Source organism: Alligator mississippiensis, chromosome 12 (genome assembly GCF_030867095.1).
Source record: "Alligator mississippiensis isolate rAllMis1 chromosome 12, rAllMis1, whole genome shotgun sequence".
Lineage (NCBI taxonomy): Eukaryota > Metazoa > Chordata > Crocodylia > Alligatoridae > Alligator > Alligator mississippiensis.
Genome location: NC_081835.1, coordinates 8,422,772 through 8,448,213, shown reverse-complemented (window position 1 = coordinate 8,448,213; position 25,442 = coordinate 8,422,772). Strand labels below are relative to the sequence as shown.

General features: G+C 43.3%; 1 long non-coding RNA gene across 2 annotated transcripts in view; it reads right to left on the bottom strand.

Annotated features, from left to right (window-relative positions):
- Positions 1–25,442, bottom strand: part of LOC109286211 (uncharacterized) — a 357,845-nt gene that overhangs the window by 225,038 nt on the left and 107,365 nt on the right. For both annotated transcript variants that reach the window (XR_002094177.2, XR_009456024.1), the window contains exon 3: positions 22,378–22,477. This is a non-coding gene — a long non-coding RNA (uncharacterized LOC109286211). The remainder of the gene's footprint in view (positions 1–22,377; positions 22,478–25,442) is intronic.

The following is a 25,442-nucleotide window of genomic DNA, read 5'->3' as shown; positions in this document are numbered from 1 at the left end:
CTACTTTGTAATGCAGTTGGGGGTTGACCCTGGAGATCCAGGGGTCAAAAAAACCCGTGCAGAAAAAACGCAGGGCAATGACCATGGAGGCAGAGCACACCACCCAAAACCAGAGCCTGGCTGCCCAGAGCCACACTCCGGCTCCAAGCTGCAGGAGCAACATGGCTGCAACTTCCCCGGCCTACAAGACCCCAGGTAAGCGTGCTGGTGCCAGCAGTTGTTGGCCCCAGCCTCTCCTACCACACCTGAGCTAATCGCCCACATGCCACAGGGCACATAGCATGGGTGTTCCCCAGGGTCAACTAGCAGTGGCACAAGGTGTGCTGCTGCTAGTTGTCCCCAGGGAACCAAACACCCATGCTTGTCTGGACATGGCCATAGAAACCAGTCTTCAGCAGTACCTAGAGATTCAGCTTTAGTTGTGCAAGAAAGGGAGGATGTCACAAAAATCTTTTTTCTTCATTTTACCTTTCAAAAACAAGGTGCATATTATATTTGGAGTTGTGTTGTGTGGGAGGAAGTATGGTATTCCAGTCCCCACACCAAAGAAACCCCATCCCATATAGGTTCAAACCTGCTGGTCTCTCTCACGTGGTAGCCCTCAGGAGAAAGCCCACTTCACACTAAGTACAAGCAGGTTAAGCTACCAGCATCTGTTGTTCTGTGACATTGTCAAAAGTAGATACTGAAATCCTCCAGATTGGTAATTGAATTGTAATGAACTGTGACCTGTCTAGGTATTTAATACTAGGGTACCATGGATATTGGTTTGGCAGAGGATGAGTTGGTCCGACGGTCATATGTGGCCACATGACCTAAAATAGCCCTAAGACTAGAGAAACCTTTTTCCATTTCCTGGCTGCAAATGGAGAGGGAGCTGTAAATGCACGTCCAAGGCAAGGTATGTCCACCACGAGCTGCTGGCTGGAGACGTTCAGTGGGTCTTCTCAGTGATAAAGACTATGCTCTTCTCTAGGGATCATATGCTGCTCTCAGCTACATTTCTGGAATAACTTCATTGATTTCTTATAAACTGCTTTAATTAATGTCACCAGTGGCCATTTTGAAGGCCACGCAACACCACCAAAACTAGCCAGGTCCAAAACCACCCTTTTACGCTACAGAGGACCTGGGCCTGTGCTAGCCCTATACATAGAGTTCATTGTATCTAGCAACCTCAGTCTCTCGGTTTTTTCTTTTAAACGTCATGCAATATTGTTTTCCAACTACAATGCATAAGCACGTCCTCTAAAGAGAGATACTTCAGTATCTACAGGGATTGAAGATGAACAACTAACAACTGATTTAATAAAAAAGAGACAAAACAAACTAAATGACACTACTTACAATGTCTAATAAGGTTACTTTACTGTTTGCCCTGGGGATTAGCTATTCAACTGGCTTCTGAAATTCCAGCTGGATCCTTAAAAGGCATTGAACAACAACTGTCACAAGTGCAATAGTTACTTCACATGATGAGTATTTCAAAGCCAGCAACTCACATGTGATGCCTTCAATGAAAAACATAATAAAAGTGTGTTGTGATGAAGGTGCCATAACTGTCAGGCAAAATTACAGTGACTAGATGATCAGTTTATGCAGATAAATATTCTGAGATCGGTTGGGGTAGCTTTTCTAGCCAGAAAATAAACACTGAACTATTTGCCTACATGTTCAAAAGCAATGGCTTACCTTGTGGCTCTTGACACAAACCAAAAGAAACAGCTTTTAACAAAATTATTTTATCAAAGTCACCTCGGTCACACAAGCCTAATTAAAATGATACTGCTACCAGATAATGAATTGTGAACTGCACTCTTTGTAAATTCAAGCACTATATAAAAAAAAAAAAATTCTCAAGGACCTCTATTAAACTTTCTACATAGTTGAAACTAAAAGCGTTACTTTATACATTTTGGAACAGACACACAATGATGCCTTCCCCAAGATCATGCTGTGAGTCAGTGGCAGATCCAGGACAGAGTGCAATACAAAAATACCTCTTGGCCAACCACTGCTCTTATTATTCATCAACATTTCTTTTTTTCAGCAGGGTTGCTAAAGGCTTTTCTTACATCCCTAAGACCTGATCTTGCCTCAGCATCTATAGCAAAAGCAATGGAGTACCACAACCGCAGGGCCCTGCAAAGACTACCCTATATAGGAAATCTAGTTTAGCATTGCAAAACTGGCTTGGTCCTATTAGTCCTTCCATATCAGAAGATCTGAGGCTACATTAGCCAAATATGCAGGATCCAGGGAGCTGTGGGAGAGCCTCCTAAGAAGTCAAGAAGGCAAAAGAATAGTTCAGAGCAAGGACAAATTTTTGAGCATTACGCAAGCATGAGAGGAGCAGGCAGCAGAAGCAATTTACTTCCCTCCTATAAAGAATTTTAAGTTCACTCTCCATGCAGAAAAGAAACAATTTCTTGTTAATACTCTCCCATTTAAAATGCAGCTACAGGAACTTGACCTCCTCGTGCATTCAAATGATGAGGGATACCTCTTCTTTCTCAGATTACATCATCAGGTTGTTGAGGATGGAGCTCCCTATTTGGTTGTTGCTCTATTTTATTGTGATACATGATATCAGTCTCAAAGAATAGTGATTTACTCGTCTTTGTAAATAGAGATATTGATTGGAGTGTATTTTGTACTGCACTGCAGTTTGCCTTTAATAGCTCTTTTAATACACTTGCTATAGTCAAGCACTGTAAAGTGATGAGGCATTTTTGCCCTGGGGTCTTGCTGAAGATTCCTGATACAGCTTTCAGCTGCTTTCCCACTGAACTGTACCGAAACACAACATCCATTGAACATACAAAGAATAGTTTTTCTTTAAATCTGTTGTATTTGGGTCCATAAATCCTTCATAGTTCGGTGTGCAGAATACGCAGCTCCATGTACTTTGGGCACTGTGCTCTGGAGGTGTCCAGACAGGAAGTCACCATCTCTCCAGGCTGCACGAACCTTGTGCTGATGCTGTGGTTGGCTGCCTGGCTCAACTAGTCGATCCTCCAGCCCTAAGCCTCCTGTCCTCCGCACACCACAGAACTAGAAACCAGCCACTGCTGACACAACCCACTTGTATCCTGCCATCTCTACGCGGAGCAGAACCGCAGCACTTCTACTACCGGGGTTGTGTTGCAGAAGGAAGAATTGCACACAGCAATAAATCTGACATCCCTGCTGAAGAAGGATTGGTAAGGATAGGCGTGTCAATGCTGATGCTGCACATGCAGGAGCTCTCGTACTTCTGTTTGCAATTCAGGAAGTTGTAATTAAGGAGCATAGCAAGACTGCTACCTCTGAAACCATGTATCTGCTCTATCCCCAAGTATTTGCTGCTGTTTGGTGAGCTGTCAGACAAGCTCCCTTCACTTTTCCTTCCACAAAGTTTCCAAAATTGAAATCTTGGTTCTTATAAACCAAGGAAAATCTTGGTTCCTATAAAACCTTCTATAAACTTCAGTGGCACCGGGACTCTACCACAAGTGCCTACCTCAGCTACCCTGGATAGGCTCTAGGGTCTTGTATACAATACAGAGCATAGTATGATAGCCTAGTTGTCCTGATAGACTCAGCCTGCTTTTGGCATGCGCCTGGACACGTTTTCTCCTAAACTGAAAGGAAAAATGGGATTGAGTAAATCAATGTTCAGCAGACTCTGGACTCCATCTGAATAAAACTATGCAAAAGCCCAATAGCTTTTAGAAAGGCAAGGTTTGAAGCCAGCACATTTAAATATGTGAAGGGGAGGAGGTGTCCTCTGAACACTCAGACAGAGATCTAGTTTGTCTTCAAAGAGTGTTATTTATGTTACAAACTCAAGCACTTAAAAGGAAATGCAAGAATTAAGATTGACCATGCAATGTTAATTTGCTCCCTCGTGCTTATGCATAATGACAGTCTTTAATTACATGAACATGTACTTTAATTATAAGATCCTGTCTCATTCAGAGCACAGGGTGGGTAGTAATCAACAAGTGACTCATGGTTGTATAGCCAATGGGCTATTGTCTATATGACCCTCTTTCATTGCAGAAATTGGAAAATACATACTGACATGAAGGAAGAAATATAATCAGTGCCAGGGTGCAGGCAGTTGACTGCCACTGGGGAGAAAGGAATTAGACTTCATTTGAAATTAAAATTTTCATGTCATTTTGTTTCTTAAAAATGAGACCATGCCAAAGCTTCAGATTAAAACAAAGTGGAAACCTGAAAATCACATATTTTGAAAATTTCCCTTCAGTTTTTTTTGACAAAATGAAAAAAAACAAACTCTGCCAGTCACTTTGGAGCCAGGCACATCCTAACTTAGGAGCGCTTGACTTAGCAACCGGAACTTTTGCTTAAAATCCAATTTTTGACAAGGAGGGGAGGGAGCAGGAGAAGACTAAATAAACCAGAGAGATAGAGAACAGCCAAGTCCATGGTCACATTCCCTCCATGCAGTTAAATATGCAGCCCATAAAGCTCAACAACATAAAGCAAAAGAAAGCAAATCAACATAAGCTGATCAGCAATGAAGCATCCCGGTCTCAGTGATAACCAACACACTCCCTCACTCCCTGTCCCTCAGAGTAACCCAGCTGCTATCAGAGGGAGTGAGGCTAAACTCACTTGTACCCGGTTTTCAGTCTTAAGTGCCTTCGGTTGGATGATGGAACCTGTGCTGGGTTGAATTCTGAAAACCTCCGAGTCCTGTCTAGTTCTGCAATGTATCGTCTGAGGAGCCCCACCCAACAGGAGCCAGCATTTTACTAATGTAGGTTCAGGCCCATGTGGCCAGACAGGGGCCTATACACATTCTCCGGGGCGCTCTAGTTAGAACATATCAAAGCAGACTCGATTCATCAAGCCTGCTGGAGAGTTCTGATTAGAGTGCTCCAGCGTGCCTCGCCATCACGTGGATGCAGCATCCCATGTTTCAAAATGGTGACGGTAGAGGTGTTTTAACTAAAACTCATCAAACAACTTTAGTTAAAGCACCCCAGCAGCCATTTTGAAATGTGGGACACTGAATATACATGACTCTGCATTGTTTTAATTAGAGTGGGAGCCGTTCTAATTAAAACGTCCGTCCCCACCACCCAAGAGCACATGTATAGACACCCATATTTATTTAGCCCAAGTAAAGGGCTTGGTTGGACCGTTATGTTTGCATCAGGACACTCCCTCTGCTGCCCAGTTCTTGGAAAAATAATGAGAAACAAAAGCAAAAGTCCCGATGCTGCTTTGTCCCCTTGCTCACCTACAAAGCTCCTGACACCACACTCCCAGAGACACTGAATTCCACTTCCAGCAGATGCCACAAAGCAACGCGCATCCTAGAATAAAGAAACTCATGCTCTACTGCAAAATTTTGATAGGAATCTCAAACTCCCTTACAGAAAAACATCAGCACATCTGAGTGTCATGTCATTTGTTCATGTGGCAAATAATTATGCCTTAATTTTACAGGGGTTCTTGTGATTGTTTCTGGCCTCATTTTGATGTCTAGGATGGTGAAGTTAATGTTCTAGCGACAAAAAAAGGAGTATTTCCAGGATCCGGCTTTCTCATCCTGCTTATATATGTAAAGATCTATGCCTACCAACTTTAATGAGGCAGCATGGCATAGTGCATAACAAGAGAAGACTGTAGATTTGCAACCAAAGTAGATATCATAGTGTTGAGGCGATGTTACCATGATGGTCCAGGAGATATGCAAGAGGCACGAATTCTCATGGCTGATATCTTTAATTGGACCAAATAAATAGTTGGTATAGACATAGGCAAGCTTTCTGATATCAAAGTACCCTTCCTCAGGCCTCTGAGACAGAAGCAGACACAGCTAAGATAAACAGCAGATGGAACAAAATCTTATTAGGTAGGGTCATCATCTTTTGTGAAGTGTAGGGGGTAGTGAGTATCATGAAAATTATAATGGACCATGAAGTCATTGTCAATGTTAACTCCCTAGTGTGTGGTGTCCAGTAGGCTGAGGAATGTCTGTTCTGAGGCTCATTTCAGCTTCAGCCCACAAAAGCTTGTACTATGTATACATGCACACACACACACACACACACACACACACACACACACACTTCGACTGGGATATTGGTACCCTTGCATCCTTTCAAAGGTCCCACAGGATGCCATGCAATGTTAGCACTGTTAGGTGTGCAAACATGATTCACAAAATAAACCCAGAGATTTATGTCTCCTTTGAAGAGTGCTTTGAGATTGATAGACACATCCTATGATAGAGGAGCTCACTCTTTCTAACACCTTCCTTGGCATTCTTACTAATTAGCAGGTTCTGGGTAGCACAAAATGGCATTCTCGGTGGCACAAGGAAATGCAGAGGCACTGCTCTCTAGTGAACAAGGGTTGGAGCTGTGAAATATACTACCAAATCATATCATGCCTTTATTTCTCAAAGCAAAACTACAGTTTTCTGTTATACAAATGAACTAACTAAGGATCCTAGCTCAATTGTTAAATTTCCCATTCAAAATAATAAGAGAAGGGAGATGAGAAACATTTCTGTTATCTGGCTTTCTGCATCACTGAAGTATTTATGAATAAACAGAAAGGTTGGCTTCAAAGGATACTAATGCAAAGCTGATGCCGGCAGTCAGCCTGGAGAGCAATTCTGGCAGCCTTTCTTTAGTATTAAAAAGTAATTCTCACAAAGGAACCTCCCTTTCTCTGCCTTCCCCCTCCTCTCTGTAGACGACCCAATTCTCCAGTGCTGTTCCCTTCATCTCACACGGGGGAACGTGTGCAATACATAGCATTGGACAGAAAATCAAATCTATCCGAGTGTAAACCTAATGAAATTGAGGAGCTCTGTCCTTAGATTCCTTCAGTTCCAAAATGGTCTGCCGCTCTGAAGTAATAATATTTTTTTTCTGTAGCTCTTATAACAGCCACAAATCCCTGGTTACTTTTGATTTACAATAGAGGCAAGGTCATCCTTATAATGAAAAAAACAAGGTCTATATTTTCAGACACTGAAGTTCAATTTATCATAGAGATCAATGACACTTTTATTCTCTGTAGAGATGAACTATCCATTTTGCAGTAAAATTATCAGATTTTTTTTAAGACCATTTGTAGGTGCTGCATAGTTTGGAAACCCTGCTTGCAATTGAGCATTTTAGCACTAAGGAGCTTTCTATCTTCCCTGCTTCCCCGCTCCAGAATATAGTCGATCTTTCCCACATTTGTGGCAGACGAAATGAAATTAAGGACCATGTGTAAGTCATCAACAACATAAGCCTGGTCAGGATGTTAAGAGGTGACACAAATGTTAGCCAATTATGTTGGAAGCCAAGGATATCAATGAATCCACTCTCTTAAAATAATTCTTCACTGTTTTGAATCTGTACATCAGCCTACAGATTTTCTGGGAGAGTCACATAAATCTGTCCTACGTAGATGGAGATACAGTGGTCTGTCTCTTGGGCGTTCAAGTTGACTACCCATCATTTGTTTTTTTCTGCGGTCCTATCTGAAATGCTTACCCTGGGCCTAGTCATGCCCGTGTCATTCTTGGGGCTGCCTTGACTTCAGTGGGATTTCAGAGCACGCAAGAAATGCAGGTTCAGAACTTGATGGCACAAAAGCTGTCTTGCAAACCCAGAACTTTGGGAGTCTGTTCTGGAATCGTTCAGATGAAAGCCACTCATCCCAGCCATGCTGCGTCCTTCTCCACAGTTCAAAGTTACCTTCCTTGTGTAAGGAGTTTAGGTTGTAGCCGTGTTGGTCTAAGGACATAGGCAGACAAGGTTCCTTGGGTGAATTTGATCTCTTTTATTAGACTAATAATTATTTATAATTATTTAATATTTATTATTAATTATTTAATAATTATTAGTCTAATAAAAGAGATCAAATTCACCCAAGGAACCTTGTCTGCCTTCCTTGTGTAATGTCTTCACCCTTCTGATGTTTTTATATCGCTGAATGTCAAACGTCCTACATGACAATTTTCTGTCTGTTGCACCTTGGAGTTATTCAAGGTTATACCATAGCTGTATCCAGCTGCGCTCAGTGCTTCATTGATTCAGATGCATGCGTTCCTAATTAAATAGTTCCAGGCAGCCCCGTTCAGAGATAGTGTTGTATACAATATAACATTACTTCACAGGGAAATACAGATGTGGATAATAAAAAATTAGAGATTAGGGGGAACCTTTGTGTTCTCAACACGGTCTTGCTGATTGAACAAAATTACCTCCAGAAATGTGTCCATGGGCAGAAATGGATCCATGTACAGAAATTACCTCCAGAAATGTATCCATGGACATTTTAGCAGCTTTTATTATGGTCTACCCTAAGCTATTTTAGTTTGAAGTTATCACTAGATTGTCTCTACGCAGCAAGGAAATGATCAATGCATTGATTAGTATGTATATCCCTCAAGCTATTTAGCCTACTCTTCTATGTGCATCAAAGACTATCTCGAGAAAAGACCCCCTGGTTCACATGATTTCACTGAAATTTATCTTGCTCCTGGATGCCCAAACTTAGGTATTTTGGCCTAGGAATGCAACAAAAAAACCTCTGGAAACCTCTATACCCCAGAAAGGAAATCTTCCAGAGGCAATTTTGAAAGTTATTCATGTTTGCTGGACTGCAGCCTAAACTGGGAGCTGTTTCATATTCTAGTTTTAGGGTAAATCCTGGCTCCATTGAAGTCCACAGCATTTATCATAGTTTTCATAAGTGAGTTGAACTTGGCTACTAGGTAACACACTGACCCCAAATGCACGGCTGATCTTCTAGATACTGGACTGAGGGGCCCAGACAATCAGTCCTAGAACTTGATAAAAGGGTTATTAAAATAAATGTAAAAAACCCAAATATATTCAAAATATTCTATCATATCTTTTTTCCTTTGCCAAAAATCAGTTTCACATGATGTATAATAATCTCATCAACATGAGGTTTTGTTTCTTTCAAGACAAAATGTTCCTCTATCTGGTCCTGCACTAATAGCATGCAACACACTCATCAATAGGCTGTTGATCATCTTCTTTTGTTGCTAATGGCACTGGGCCTTTGAATTTGGCCATACAATGTACCTGAGGCATGCAGCAACTGACTGGCTTATTGCTGCAACTGTGCATGGGTACTGCTTAACTGATATTACAGAGAGCACCTCTGTGCTAACATTGCCTTGTGCAATGGGGAAAACAAGGCACCAAGAGTTTTACTGTAAAGTACGTCTATAGTTGAACAGTTGAATCAATGGCAGAAAGGCAAAGCATCTACATCCCTAATTCCCAGCCCCATCTTCTGCCCAGTGGATTTGTTCCCTGCCCTGCTAATAGTCAACTAACAAATTCAATTTAGAATAAATGAAAAGTCAAACATCTTTGGTACAGGCTACTAGCAGAGATTATCGTGGATAAATTGTGTTCCCTTTCCACTGTTCGGCTCTGTTGGACCTCCAGTTGTTTACATATTCCAGGAGCGTTCTTCCACGGTGGGGTCAATATAAAAGAAACAGGACCTGCTTTTCAAACGCATGCCAGAGTAAAGCCTCCTAGTATTTCAGTATTCAGTAGACAGTGTTAAATTAATCAGAGGCAGGAGCAGATGGGAAAACATCATAGGAAGTATACTAATTCACAAACCATATGTGCCGATGCAGTGCAGTGCAGTGGTATGATTTTTATTTGACTTACAAGAGGAAAACAAATTTCTTACATGGGATACTGATTTCTGTTCATATGTTTCAAATTATAAAAGGCTCATTACGCTTCCTGTTTAGAAACATTTGGAAATGTTTCTTTAAAGCACATGGAATGGACCAGAGGGACATAGCTGGGCCATGCTCCTATCATGGCAGAGTCCCGGGGAGGGGCAAAAAGTCATGGAGATGTGCTAAAAGTGGCCAAAAGTTCCAGGCTAACAGAACAGGGTGAGAGGGGACCAAACTAATGGATAGTTGCAGTTGTATAATACAGAGCCACTTTTGCCATTGCCTTCTGTCAGGCCTGTTTAAAAGCAGGCAGATGGCATTTCGCAGCTGCTTTAATCCCGTGACTTTAGCCAAACCACACGTACTTGCAAACCTCCTAAAAGCCATAAGGAATAGCCAACATCAGGCAGGTGCTTGCATTTCCGCATACTAGAAAACAAGCAAAAAGAAGTACATTTGTAGTGTGTAAGCCCGCAGTTCCACAATCCGGAAATGCAAGCCTCCTTTGATCACCTGCAGCTATGACTGGAGGTATATTAAGTATAAGATAAGGGTATATTACACTTTTAAACATAGCAGAGAAAGCACAATCCAAAAGGAAGTGGGAGCAAAGATGGTTTCAAACCACTTGATTCTGGATTGGGGCCTTATCGTACGAGAACTCCACAACACGGGTAGTTTCGAGCAGACTTACAAGCCTGTCTGTGAGATCCCCTGAAGAGCCCTCTCTCCTTGTCCCCTGAAGTAAGGACCATAGAGGAATTCTCTCCAGCCGGTTGTAAAATTAAGTGGTATACAGTGTGTGATGTGCATAGAGCCAGGTGCGTGGCTGGCACCCAGGCCCTCTTCACGTCTCAGGACATCGTGGGGGCTCCGGGTGCATTTCTGCCTGCTCCATGCCTTGTATAGACTCTTTAAAAGCTGCAGCAGAGGCTTTAAATTAATTACATTGATTTTACCAAAGATTTATAGTCTATAGGTTTGTAAAAGATGCCTTCCCCCATCCTGGCTCAAGCACAAGGTGGTAAAGCTCTTCAGGGAAGGGATGAGAAGCGGCAATTAATAAGAGGCAAAATTCATCCCTTCTCATTTCACAAAGTGTACCCTAGAGAGAGAAAAATTCCTGGGGAGGGAGGACCCAAGTTCAAATCCATCTTTCTGAGCAGAACTATGGACAGTATAATGAAGCCCATTTATATGGCTAAATAATCTTTGTGGGGATGAGCTGTACGATTTAATATCATCCAAACTGCTGAAACATGGGGGATTAAAAGCATTTACGCTAAATTCAAGCATCTCACAGATTTTTGTTATCTGAGTTCTTTGGTATTGCTGTGAGTCCCACAAGATCGTTGAAAGAAAAACAGAAGAAACTGGAAACTTCTGAGTGCAGAAGGTGTGGGGAGAAGTCAGAGACAGGAATAGCATGGGCTGGAACGGGGGACCAGAAGCTATCCTGCCCCTGCCAAGATGACTTAAGTCTGGGCTCTCAGCAATACACTGTGCAAATGCTCTAGAAATGAGCAGCCTGTGTTCTCCACTCCTCCAACCACTTGCTGCCAACAGCAACATTCATGCAAGTGACTGTAGTAGGGGTGAGGTCAAACTAGTCCCAGCCAGTAGTCTATGCCAGCATATATGTTATATGGGGCGCATCTACGCATCCAATTAATGTGAAGCAATAAACTCCAGACCTAATTGCTTGAGAGTTTATTCTTTCCAGGTGTGCCGTTTGCACGTGCACCAGGGACTGCTGCCCGTTGAGCCAGGTCCGAGCAGCCCCCGCTGGCAAGAGGCTTTGGGGGACAGCCTGGCAGCCCAGGGCTGCTCCCCTGGCTCAATGTGCTGTGGAGAGGCTGGCTGGGGCACGAGGGTGCTCCAGCATGGGGCTAGCCGGCAGGCAACCCCTGCACTGAGGTACCTTCATGGCCCAGCCAGCCAGAGCAGTGTCTACACATGAGTTGCTGCAAAGTAAAAAGTTCCACAGTAAGATAGAACTTTTCTTTACAAGTACTATCGTGCTGCAGAGTTAATTAGTTTACTCCAGCCTTATAGGGATGCACATGTAGATGCTCAGTGTTTACTTTGCAGCTAATTAGTCTACTCATTAAACCTCTTATGTAGATGTGCCCACAGACCTTTCCATAAGTGCTCTAGGGAGATGCAACTTCAGGATTAGGCCCAGTGATCCCTTGTACTGTAGTTGCTGTCTGTAACTTGACTGGATTTTCACCTGCATTTGTTTTATGGCTTAGCTCCTTAATTCTTCATTTTGGCAACAGTTAACATCATTTCCTCATTTTTTGTGATATACGCATACTGGTTTTGTGCTTTTGTTTTGTTTCACCTATTTAAATCCTCTTATTGTATTATGCCAGCAGATCAGTAAAATAAAGACTCATCAAAGCCATCATTCTATACAGTGAAATTTGTCATTTATCCTTCTGTTTCCCATTTTTCATAAATGATACATAAAAACTTATCCTCTCCCTTCTTTAATCCTTTCCTCATCTTTATCCTTTAGAGTGTGTGATGTGCATGGACTTGTATGTTATAAACTCATCAAAGACATCATTACTCTTTAAATTGTTATGCACTGAACTATCTTTGTAATCTGTGATCAAAGCCTTGCTATATCTGGCTGCATTCCTTTTCTTTATTTACTTTCCTTGTCAACCATTTTTTGATTTGTATTAATTTGTGTTACAATATTGTACCTTCCAAACCATCAATATTTGTCTTGATTTTCTAATTAAGATCAAATTAGCCAACTTGGTGATGATTTAACTGAATGCACCATAGCACCAGAAGGAAAGCCAGAGGTCAGAGTTAGAGATCACTCACTAATTTAGCTAATTGTCCCTACCATTAGTCATCAGTGGAAATTTAACCCAGGACCTGTCATGCTAATAATATGAGCCTGTAACGGTGGAGTTCAAAGACAGATTAGAGTTTGTCTACATGTGGAGATTTTTCTAATCAACTCTCCCTGTTTAGGACAGAGGGCCTTTCCTTTGAGAGTGGGTGAAGCTAAATGGATATGTCTACACGAGACGAATTAATGTTCATTAGCCCAATTTAATGTGCATTACAGGTACAAGTCTACACATTCACGCCCTTAATGCAAGTTAAAAATGGTGAAATTAGGCTAATCGTGTCTAAATTTGATACCTGCAAATGCAGGTATCAAGTTAAATACAATTAGTTAAAGCACATTAACGCATGTGTAGATGTGACACAGCACTAACTTCAGTGCCGGGTCTGCCCAGCCACTAGAGGCTGGTCTGAGCCCAGCCCCAGGGCTTCAATCTGGGTGCCTCTCCTCTGCCAGCGCTGGGCTTCTCTCTATATAGTTTGCCACTTGTAAGTAGATTTTTTTATTGTTGGTGGGTGGGGAGGGTGGTGAAGGGGCACTGTTAGTTGAAGGAGGAGGCAGGAAAAGGATGCAGGTGCCTTTTTGTTTCAACCACATGCATATCCTGAGAGTGGTAGTGGGGGTGGGCAGGGGGTAGGGGGTGACTGGGTGGTAGGGGAAGCAGGCTGGAGTGGGGAGTGCACGAGGAGGGGGTCAGTCAGGGCCTCCTGTAGACAGTGCCCTGGCCCCCCACTGGTGGGTGTGTGGCTCTCCTGGGCCCTGAGCAGGGGGGACCTACTGGGACCAGCAGGGCCAGCACCATGGCCAGCAGGAGCACAAGGCACTGGTCATTGCTGGCAAGGCCCAGGCTGCAGCAGTGGGATGCTGGGCATTACTGACAGGGGCAGGAGCAGGGGCAGCCCTGGCATGGGGAGGCAGGGTGGGCAAGCAGGGAGCTGGTGCATGTTACCCCTGTGCTGGGCATGCAGCTCCTGGGCAGGGAAGGGGCTGGCCAGTGATCAGAGTTTCCAAGACGACTGCCAAGTGCTGGCAGCTGGCTCTGGCTTCAACATGGCTGCCAAGTGCTGGCAGTCACGTGGCTGGACGCTGGAGCTTCCCTGGTGGCCACAGGAGCACATGGCAGGGCTGAAGGGACTTGGGACTAACTTTGCTGGCCTTTCTGCTTGGGAAGGGCCCTCCATAAGCATCTCCAATACTATACCCTCACTTTTCCTCAAACCTCTTCTTAAAACTCTCCTTTGGCAGATGCCTGTGAAAATCTAGACAGGCTAAACTGGAGCTATCACCTGTCCTGTCACATTAATCAGGACCATCCCATCTTTATGTGTATCCTCCCATCCACTTCTAACCATCTTTTATCACTCATCTTATACTTAGAGGGTATACCCTCTGGGGTGGGGGCTGGCTTTTTGTTCTGTATTTGTACAGCACCTAGTACAATAGAGTTGCAGTCCATGATGGAAGCCCCTAGGTGTCCCAAGTATTATACATACCAGCAGCAAAGAGGGATTCCCTGCTGCCAGAAAGGCAGGGGACACCTTGCCATGGCTGTACAGGGCTCCTGGCAGTGACACCAAGCCTACCTGACCCTCCCCACTCTGCCCTGCCATGCCAAGTCTCACTCACTGGGCCACGGAGGCCCTAGAGAGAGGGCAACAGGGTGGGGAGCCCCAAGCCCTCAGCTGCCAGCCTACATCTGCCCCCCAACCCCCCATGGGCTCCGCTCCAGCCATGCTGCCCATGGAGGAAGGAGATCTGGCTCTGCTCCACTTCAGCTGCAGCAGCCACCACCTCCCATGGGCAGCAGCTGAGGCTTGGCCACTACTGGAGGGCGGGAGGGCAGGTGGCTACAGACCTGGGTCCCTGGCCTCAGGGGCTGGGAATCATGGAAAAACATGGATTTGTTTGGTTTTTTTAAATTAGAGAACTTGTGATTTTTAAACAAAGAAAATCAGATCCCTGTTGATTAATACACACAAATGCATATCAAATGTGTGCATATACACACATATCCACACACGTCTTTGTTACTGTGCCTCTCGTATCTACTGTGTACAGTACTAAGGTCCTTGAGCAGGTAAAATTTCTATGGGGTATTTTGGTATCTGATGGTAGTGTGCATGGATAAAAACCAAGTATAAATTAAAGACGTTGGAATTAGGCCGCGCAAAACATGTAGAGCCCAGCCCCATGCTATACCTACCGTAACGTGAACCCGTCAGTTATTTTCTTAGCCATCACAATATTCACCTCTTGCTACATCTCTGAACTGTCGGCATTCTTTTTCATGTTGTAATATTTATGTTCTTCTCTCATCCATTTCTGACCAGTTCTCCTCTTTTCTTTATTTCCTTAGCCTTTCATTTTCCAAGCTGAAATTTCCACTTACTCCATGATTGCCTCGACATTGATGCATTAACCTTGGATGTTGAACTTTGTCATAAATGCTTTCTGAACCCAACTTTTCATTTCAAAATGTGCATCTGTGCTCTGAAATATTTTTTCAGCTTTTCAAGGTTACATTATCTAGCCATTTGATTTCAGGGTAGAGGTTATGCGGCAACTTTGATGCCTTCTACACTGACATGCCTGGTTTAAGCAGACTTTTTTTCAGTTAGGTGGTTCAGGTGGCAGACATCTGAGCTATGTTTTTACAGGTGATTACTGCTGTATCGTAATCTATCATAAGAGATTATTTTTAGAAGCATGACTGAAATATTAATTAAATCATTATTTAACTACAGTGTACAACTATTTTTTAAAAGCCAGCACTTTAAAAGAGCATGTTTCATCATTATTAGGACTACAGTATCAAATTTATGGATATGCTGGCAGGAAAGATGAAAAATACGCCAGCTACATGACCCAGGAATACACAGAATTTCAAACAAAATACATATGCACGTATCTTCAACCCAGAAAACATGAACCGCAGAACTTCATACACATACCCAAAGCTAACTGAACCATGCAAGACTTTTGAGAATCCTTTGTTATTAATTGGCAGGTTCATTAGTCACTAATTGAAGCAACATTTGCTCTGCCTCCTTCAGAACACTATTATTATTTTGTGGGCCCAAGTTCAGTAAGAGAACAGCAGCTATGTTCCCCATTGCTCCATTCTAGTGTTCAGGACACAAGAATAGGTTGGAAATTAAAAGTAGATTTATAGTTCCCTTTGAGCCTTTTATAGGCTCTGTCTGGCCCTCAGTACAATTTGGACCAGGTTGAGGACTGCTCTAACCTACACAAGGGTATAAGTGTTCCACAGAGGCTGAGTGAGAATAATTCAAGAAGATACAGAGTGGACACGTCTACATGTTTCATGAATGCACCCTAGTTACTGTGCATTAAGTTTAGTACTTGGTTAACCAAGTACTAATCCAACGTGCAGTGACTCGTGCTACTGCGCAGTAGTGCTAGCGCATGGTTTTTTAGTGATGCTTACTGCACAGTAGCACATTAGCATGGTTTTTGACCAGCACGCTGCTGCACAGTGTTATCAGGCTACTGTGTACACATGTCCAGTTACTACAGTGGACTCAGTTTCTTTTAATATGCTGCTATAGCTTACAAGGAGGGTGGTACAGAGCCTCTGTAAGAGATTAGTTCTCTTGGAAAATACCCTTTCACTAGGGATCAAATGCAATTCCTGCTTGAGTATCTGAAAAACTACTGCTACCCATGGTGGGTGGGTCCTCCTCTCCTGCACTGTTTTTTGTTACTCAGTCTTAAGGTTAAGATAACGGTGTGCCACAAAAGGAGACACACTAGCATTTTCTTCAGGGACTTAAGCAGATAGAATAAGATCATGCTTAGGTGCCCAAGAGGTGGAATGAGATCTGACCATTGGTGTATTCTCAGGGTGAGGCCATCATAAGCCACTGAACTGGTGTTCCATCACCAAAGAGGAGCCAAAAGTTAGTATATTAGTAGCCATCGCACTTGGACAGTGTGGAAGCTATTAAAGGGGAAACAATTCCTCCACTGAATAGAAAAGACAGTTAATATGATCAATTTAACTACAGCAGGTAGTAAATGTGTAGGTTTTAATGGTGCCCACCATCTGCAGCTATAGACCCACATGAGCAATGGTAAAACATTCAGCCTAGCAAAACCTCTTTGAAGAAGGATCCCCATTTCAGAGGGGCAGATGCCTGCTGGAGATCCAGCACACCCAGGGCTGCCCAATGGAAGGGAAGTAAAGGTTCAGGGTTGTTACAGGAAGTCAGAACATGAATCCAGACCTCTTAACAAGATTGTTCCCTGTAGATAGCATGCATCCATCTGGAATCACTGAAAAACCTTGGGGCACAATAGAATAAGCTAAAGACAGAGGTCCAGTTGGCCTCTCCTGACATGATGTTCATAGCTCTGCTGACTTTATTGGGGTCATCCACCTAAGAAAGGTAAGAATACCAGCCAGGCCCATGAACTGTCATTTTTGCTTTAGTCAGCTTGTGTCACAATTACAGCATGAAGCATAAAAGCATTGCATGAAGATAGTTTTTAACTATATTAAGAATCATAATAACTCGTAACCCCCCTTGATAGATTTGAAATCTATACTCTAGGATTAGAGCACTGAAGGAACTAATTATATCATTTGAAAGTGGAGTGCATCACTGTTTAAAATGTCAGCCTTTGGAGCTAACAAACCATGAGCCAAATTTTGCCCTTGGACAGAGATTTAATTATGATGGGAGCCCTATACATGCATTTTATGGCAGCAAGTTAGCTCTAAAGAAGGGCAGGTTCAACTAGTTGTCACTGATGTTAGGCAAAAAAGCTTTCTGACATTAGCATTCTCCCTAGCAAGGTCATAGATGACCAGAGTACCTTTATTATTGCACATTGTTCATTTTATTCGAATCACTACATGAATGTAATCTAAAAAGCTAATTAAAGATATAAAACTTCCCTTGGATTGGATTAAGAGTTGTCATAGGCTTTTCTTTTCCTCTAGGAGGATAATTTTTTACAAGATGAAGTGAAGTTACATATTTCCAAGAGACAATACAAAATGAAAAAGGGAAACAAAGAAATACATGCTTTACCAGAAGCCAATAAAAAAAAGTGACAGATTAGCTTTCAATCAAACAGAAGCATGTCAAAGAAGTAAATCTAACTTTGCAGAACTGCAAAGGAAAGATCCATCTTCTTCTCTGTGGTTTAAATAAAATCTTGACAAGAAACTTAATAATAAAAAAGGAAGTGCAATTTATATATTTTTTATAAAAATAAAAAATTGAAACAACCCATAAACCTCAGAAGTTATTATAGTTTTGGTTCAGGCTAAAAATAAAAGCAATTATTCATTAAATTCAAAGTCTGCAAGTAGAAAGCATAGCAAAATGCCCCCATTTCAGACTTTTAGCCTGGATAAAGAGAATGGTAACATAGAAGCTACAAAATCTCATAGAGGGGCCCTGATTCTCCACTGCCTTGCACCCATTTTTTGCCTGTACTTTATAGGCATCCGGCTGTGCGCTCAGTGATGCCATTCAGTGTGCAAGTGTGTTTCCCTCCGTCTTATGACTTCTGGAGCACATTAATCACAAGTGAACCACATCAGAGAGGGCCCCTCCATCTTTCATGGACCCTTCATGGGAAGTAGCTAAGAGATATCAAGACATAGAGTGGTCCCATGTGGAAGACACCTCATGGGAGTGCCCTGTAGAGCACCGTTTCTCAAAGCTCCAGTTACTTAGTGAGATGGGTGAATTTCACTCCACTGGATTCAATGTCCAATTCCTTTTGCTATTGAGTAAATGGTGCAGAAAAATTTACTAATGGGCCCTGTGACTACATTCGTTTCCATAAAAGCCTTTCAGAATTCATTCCATTTGCCCTTGCTTTCTCCTTAAAAACCAATAAGCATCTGGCTTTCTGGATGTTTATCCAAGACAAAAATCAGAACCTGACATGGTTCCTCTTATCAGGCATGTGCACACTCCTGGTTTTCTTGTGGGATGATGAAAATGAGCACTCTTCCACTACTAGTGACTCATAAAAGACTGCAGGACCTTCGGTTGCAATATAGGCAAGCGAGTCTTTTCTTCTCAGCCTGGCTCAGTGTGAGGTCCCGCTCCCGAAAGACCAATCTGCTGTACAGAGAGGATCCCACATCTAATCTATCCCGTCTGGTTGTCAGTTTTTAGAAGCTAATCTAAGATGATATTTTCAGCCCACGTTTGAATTGTGGGAAAAGAAAGTTTGTCTGAAATTACACATGACAAACACAAAAGTGAACGTCATATATTTTTTTTTATAAACAAGATTTGGCTAATGAGAATGGTTGAATTTCTTCCACAACAAAAAGCTTGTTTCCAATTCAGTTTAGAAATATGCAACGTGTGTGAGTAATTGAAACATGAGTGCTAACTAACAGCCAATGTGGTCGAATAGCAAACTTGACTAAAACACTGGTATTGAAGGATGAGTGCGGTTCTAAAAAGATAAAGGTAAAGGTGGCCAGGTACACCATATGTGAATGTCCCAATTATTCCTAATTCTGACAGGTTACTTTTTGAGGGGGAGTTAACCAAAGACTCACTAAGCAAACACATTTAGACCAGTATAATCACCATTACACAAGTCTACAAACACAGCGGACAGATGACGCAGACCACTAAAATGGGGTAACTTTGCCCAATCTAGTGGAAAATAACGACTGAAAGAGTCACAAGTGAAATTCTCCCAGTGTAAGCTGCCCTAGCCCATTACACACTCTAGGGGTCCTGCAGATGTTCATTTAAAGGTGTGATGGGCTCTGAGCTGTGATCCCAACAACCATGCCTCGTGCCACGCTATACAAGCATGGCAGGAGGAACGATGGTGGGATTGGAGATCAGATCCTAATTGAACCATATTACCAGTGCAGGGGGAGCCCCAGATCATGATGCCAGGCTCCCCCTGCACCAGCAGATAGCAAGCCAGTTCGCTGATTGGGGCTCCCAGAATCAAGAGCACATCGGAGCAGTTGATCGGCCTGGCAACACATTCAATTTAAGGCAAGATGAGAACCAGCCACAAAGTTATTATACATATTTTACGTAATCACTTTGTGACTTATTCCCAGTTTTACCTCACTATTAATTAGATGAAAACGTGGCCAGGTTACTACTTAAGACACAATTAACTGGTTAATTACATCTTAAGTGTAACATCTGTCAGGGATCTAGTATATTTAAATACACTGTATTACAGTAAGCAAAAAGACCTTGGCTTATTTGTCCTAGCAAAATAAAGGTCAGAGAGAATATGATTGCTTCCTCTAAGTACATTAAAGGGGTACACTCCAGGGAGGGGAGAGAGCTATTTAAGCTAGATGACAACATTGGCACAAGAATAAATGGGTATAACCTGGTTATGAAAACATTTAGGTTACATATTAGTTTTCTAACACCAGACAAAAGAGGTTATGAAAAGGGATTCTCACAGAAGCAGAGGAGGCAAAGAAACTGGCTAGTTTTTAGATGAAGCTTGATATGATGTAGTTGTCTTGAGTAGCAAGAAACTGGTCTCAGCGACCCAAGAGGTCCCTTCCAGGTCCACATCCCTTCATTCTTAAGGGATTATGATGCAAAAAAATGTCCACTCTTGGCCCAAGTAATAGCTAGATAGCTGAATGAAATCAAGATCGAGGGCTGCAAAGAAATTGTACTCATGCTACATGTGTCATTAGTGTTGTAGATAGCAGTCTCAAGTGACTAAGAATCTACCCATGCAGACATACAACAGACTAATTTCCATGATTCAGCTTAGAAAACAGACCTGAAGGGTTGCAGGCTGCATGCAGTGAAAATGTGCAAAGTGGCATTGCTTAATAAGCACTCTTGAAACACAGTGACCTTTAAGTCTTTTAAGACATCTGTCTGAAATATTTTATTTTTGCAAATGCATTTAAGGTTTCAACTTTAACACAGTTTGATTATCACCTGAAGTTTTCTGGGCAGCAAATAATGAGCTTAACTGCCCTTTTGAATACTTTAAATCAGCGCTTCCCAAACCTTTTCTGAGCGTGACCCCATTTTCTCTGCACGGCCCCCTCATTCCCAACCCACAGCCCCTCACCCCCATGACCCATCTGCTGATGTTGCAACCCCATTTGGGGTCGCGAGCCACAGTTTGGGAACTGCTGCTCTAAATGCAAGATCACTTCTAGCACATTTATTGGCAAGGATGCAAAAGTGTTCTTCTATAAAGCCCAGCTGACTACCTTGGTTTTTACCTTAATGTAGCCAGAAGGCTCCTGTGAACTAGGCTTGTGATAAATAGAATTTTCAGCCCTTCTAAGATCCAGTTCATAGTAGCAAGAAGATTTAGTGTCCTTGCAATAAAAAGTATCTCTACTTGTAGGAGTGATTTGTCAGGGAAAAGTAATTTTAGAAAAGCTGGAAATGACTTTCAAGTAGCTACATTCCCAGTGATTCTTGTCCTGGCTACATTTTGAACACCTGTGTTCATGAACGTGTGCAATTTGAGCTCTGGTAATAAGTCTCTTGGATGCTAGGAAGAAAGACTTCCTTGAATATTTCCGAAATCTGTGTTATCTATGCTTTGTAATATACACCACATTTTCAATATTCACAAGGGGAACATGAGCTTGGACTATACATTATGCTTGAAACGAGCTCGTCTACATAGGCAGTGTAGAAGAACCTCTTTATTGCAGACTTAAGCAGTTGTGTTCTGCAAGGGTAGACAGTGATGGAGCTAGATCCCTAGGAACTGGTACTCCCGTGTGCTGTATAGCTGGGCTGTCTGCCATCTTCACAGAGCCCAGCCTGGCATAAAGGAGAATGAGGAAAAGCCAAAGAAGAGGTAGAGGAATGATGCTGTGCTTCCTATTACACAAAGCTGCACCAGCCTTATGCTAAAGTCTAGAGTATGTAAAAGTCTGGATTCCTGTGCCAGGTTTAAGCACAGATCCCGTCCCTCTGCTCCTAAACAAAACTTGTTAACTCTTGACTTCACAGTTGCTCTAGGTATCTATTATGACTTCAGTCTGTTTTGCATACTTCTAGCCCTCCTGTTAATGAAGTCACCTTTCTAGAAAACGAGAGATGGTAAGTCTTCCTCAAACTGGGCGGTAAGTAAAAATAAGTTTTATTTGGGGGTCTCTAGCTGGGGACCTGCTTCATCCTCCTCTCATGTGCTTCTGATCGGGGGGAACTTGAAACCCCAAGCCTAGCCTTGTGGCATGCCATTCCCTCAATCCTCATTTACCACATTACCTTCAACAGTGATGAGCCACACCACCCCATTACACAGGCATTCACATCCAAGCAGCTAAGGGCTATACTCCTGTTTCTTCTGGATAGCACAGTGTGCAGTGTTCATTGCTGAATTCTGAAAAGCATTGTCTCCTCCAGTTTTAAGGCTTAATCTACACTTACCTGGTTAGGCTGGGAGAGGTACTGGTGACGAGTGACAACCATCGCTGTTCTGCCACCAAAGCACACGTACATCCCATGGGCTTGTGCGGATCTGCGCAGCCCCACTGCACCATCTCTACTGCCAGCGTGCACTCTGGAAAGTACCGGCTGGCCAAAGGTCTATACCATACTCTACTTGAGACACATGATGTGACCCTACCAGCTGGAAGGGGCTGCCACCACAAAGGAGCTTTTAGTTGAGATTCACTCAAGGTTTTGCTGGAAGAACCTGTAGACCAGACCTGAGACTTCAAGCTCTTTGAGCAAGAAACTATCATTTTTATAATGTGTGTAAAGCAGACTGGTGTCCTGTTCCTCGATCAAATGCTGCACTGCAGTACAGATAAATTTACTCTTACCATAGCTACGGGAACTTGAGGTTTTCTCGGCATCAGGTTTTTGATAACTCTGTCCTCATTCTTCTACAACAGCACTTTAGCTTGCTTCTGACACTGCCATCTGCAATGCAAAAAAAAAAAAAGAGAACTGTCCCAAACTCCTCTGATCTGGTAGGAAAAAAAAAAAAAAGAAATATGCTGCCAGGCTTTACAGCTTTAGAGATCTAGCAGGTAGGATACCGGCTTTAGATTAGATCAAGAATGACCTTTACATGACCACTCAGTTAATCAGACAAAAACAGATACTTGGACTCACTAGCCAGAAAATATATCTTCTCCTGGGCTGCTGAAGACACTGTTCAACTTGTGTCAGTTCCTGCAGTACTAAACCATAGGACTTAACTTCAATAAGACCACAGGATGTTCCTTAGTGAAGGCTGCACTGTACAGGTTTGAATATTATAGGACACGATCTGTAACCTGCGATGAGTCCCAGCCCTGAACAAGCTAATACAGATCCCTTTTGCTTCCCTAGTTTCAGTTATCATTGGCCTGCCCTGATAGAAAAGACACAGGCATTGCATGACAACCACCCAGCTCCTAATGAGAACAACTGGGGACTGGAGAGAAGATTAACAAAAATCAGTTTGCCCTAATAACAATAAGACAGCAGCCCATATATACAGGATGCAGGTATGCAATTAATTGCTGTCGAAGAGTTTCAGCTGAACTGGCAAATACAAGAATCTCAGACTTTAAACTCACTCCTTACCTCATGGTCTTACAAGAAAGAGGGATGTAGTGTCAAAACGTTGGCTAAAGATGTCTGTAGCAAGTGACACCCACCCGCCAGCTTCATTACCCTAATGACCCTTCCAGATGCACTTAAATCCTAGATACACCTGATCGCCACTCCACATCACAGCCCTATGCCACGCTTTATTCTCAAATGATATAAAATTTGCAGCAGCTTTATGGTGCAGAGAGATGGTACTGACTCAAGACCTGCCCCGCCCCTCCCTCCCTCCCAAGAGGGAGATCAGCAGGATTTGTACCTCTGCTAATTCGCTCAGATCACTAAAGCACTTCACTTCATATCTTCTATCCTTTTTCTTTAAGAAAAAAGCTGCCAAGAAAATCTGCTGCACAAACCATGCCAGTATCTTAAAAGCATGCTGCATACCCAAAAGACAACACAGTTTGTGCTTTAAGCCTCCTAGTGTTTAGGATTTTCATAACAGAGCAAGCACTGTATTACATAGGTAGCTCATGGTCTGAAGTAGCCCTTTTGAAACAGTTCTAGCTTATCAGTTAAATATGCATTGATTTTTTAAAGAGATGTATTATTAATTAGGCAATAAAGCAGAGTATCTCCTTTGGAAACATTCCAACCGGACACTGAAATACGTATGTAGGCTGCCATCCAGAAGAAAGCCCCTTACTAACATGGGGAGGGAAGAGGAGAGGGGAGGGATTTGACTCAGCAAATGCAATGGCAAATCCTTCAAGGGGAATACATTCAGACAGGTTGTATTTTCCATTCAGTTTATGTGGAGCTCAGCAGAGTGGGTGGGGACCTGTGCCTGGCCCCAGCCACAGCTCGGGTTTAAAGCAACCTGAAAACCACTCTATCCTGCACCAGTCAGGAGTAGCCCACAGGATTATCCATTGTAAGAAGGATTGCTGGAGGCAACTCCTTCCATGCCTCCTTCCTTTTCTCCCTAAGCAGTGACATACCATTGCAAGGCCAGTGTAAGAGCTAGCTCTTGCACCTCTACATGCTCTGGGGACTCAGGACATTCCCAATAATCTTTGAAAAGTTAACTTCTTGTTTTAGAAAACTGGAGAGGAGGGGGATCCTCTTCACAGGGTGAGCTCCTAAATCCTCTGAGACACTAATGATGTAATTTAATACTCATTAGGCAAGGGAAACAGAGGCAGGGTCAAAATGGAAGTTCAGGGCAACTAGACACATAAGGGGAGGAAATGAGCATAATTTGGCCCAGGGGAAAAGAAACTGATCTAGACTAGACCGGAAGACGGGGTTGCTAGAGCATCACAGCTAAGTTTTACTGGACTGTGAAAAGAACAGAGAGGAGGTGTGCCCACCCCGATTCGGTGGCTGAATTTCCAAATCCAAATTGAATCAGGGGACCAATTCAAAGGTCTGAATTGATTCAAAGCTCTCTGAATCTTCAGGAAAGATTCAGAGAGTTTTGATGATTCGGGCAGTCCCTGGTGGCTGCAGCAGAGAGCAGCAGCCCAACTCAGAACTGGTAAGTAGGGGCAGGGGAGTGGGGGTTGAGTGAGGGGACCATAGAGGGACCCCTGCCACCCCCCTCTGCTCCCCCAGTCCCGCCATGGCTGCCCCAGGCCAGCCCAGCTCAGTACTTGAAAGAAAAACCCCTGTGCTCACCGCTCCTGCAGTGGCCTCGGGGCTTCAGGGGCTTATGCAGAGCCCCCCACATGGCCCAGGGCAGTGGGGGACAGCGGGGATCGCGCCCCCCTCCCCCAGCAGAAGTGGTGAGTCTGGGGGGATTTTCAGGTTTGTTTTATTTTCTTAAAGGGCCAGAGCTGGCCTGGGTGGGGCACTTGTTGTGGAGCTGGGGGAGCGAGGGTGGGTTGTGGGGCTCATCCAGAGCCCCCCATGCAGCCGGGGGCAGTGGGAATCACCCCCTCCACCCCCATGGCAGCACCCACTGAATCAGGGGGTTTTTTTCCAAGTGCCAGGAGCTGGGGCGGGCAGGGCAGCCATTGCCGGGCTGGGGGGCATGGGCCTGGCTGATTCAGAGACTCGGCAGCAGCCGAATCTCTGAATCAGATTCAGCAGAATTGAATCGGGATAGTGATTCGAATCACTGAATCGAATCACTGTCCCCCAAATCGGCCAAATCTGAATCCGAAGTGAATACTAGCCGCTTCGCACAGGACTACTCCCTACCTTGCTCTGAGATTTGTTGCTCATCTGTAACCAAAGAACATTTAGATCAGCCAAAATGGAGATGACTCCCTTGCAATTCCTTCGACCTGAAGCCGCGCTGGTCAGGGCCAGTTCCCCAGCACAGTCTGGGTTCTGGACCCACACA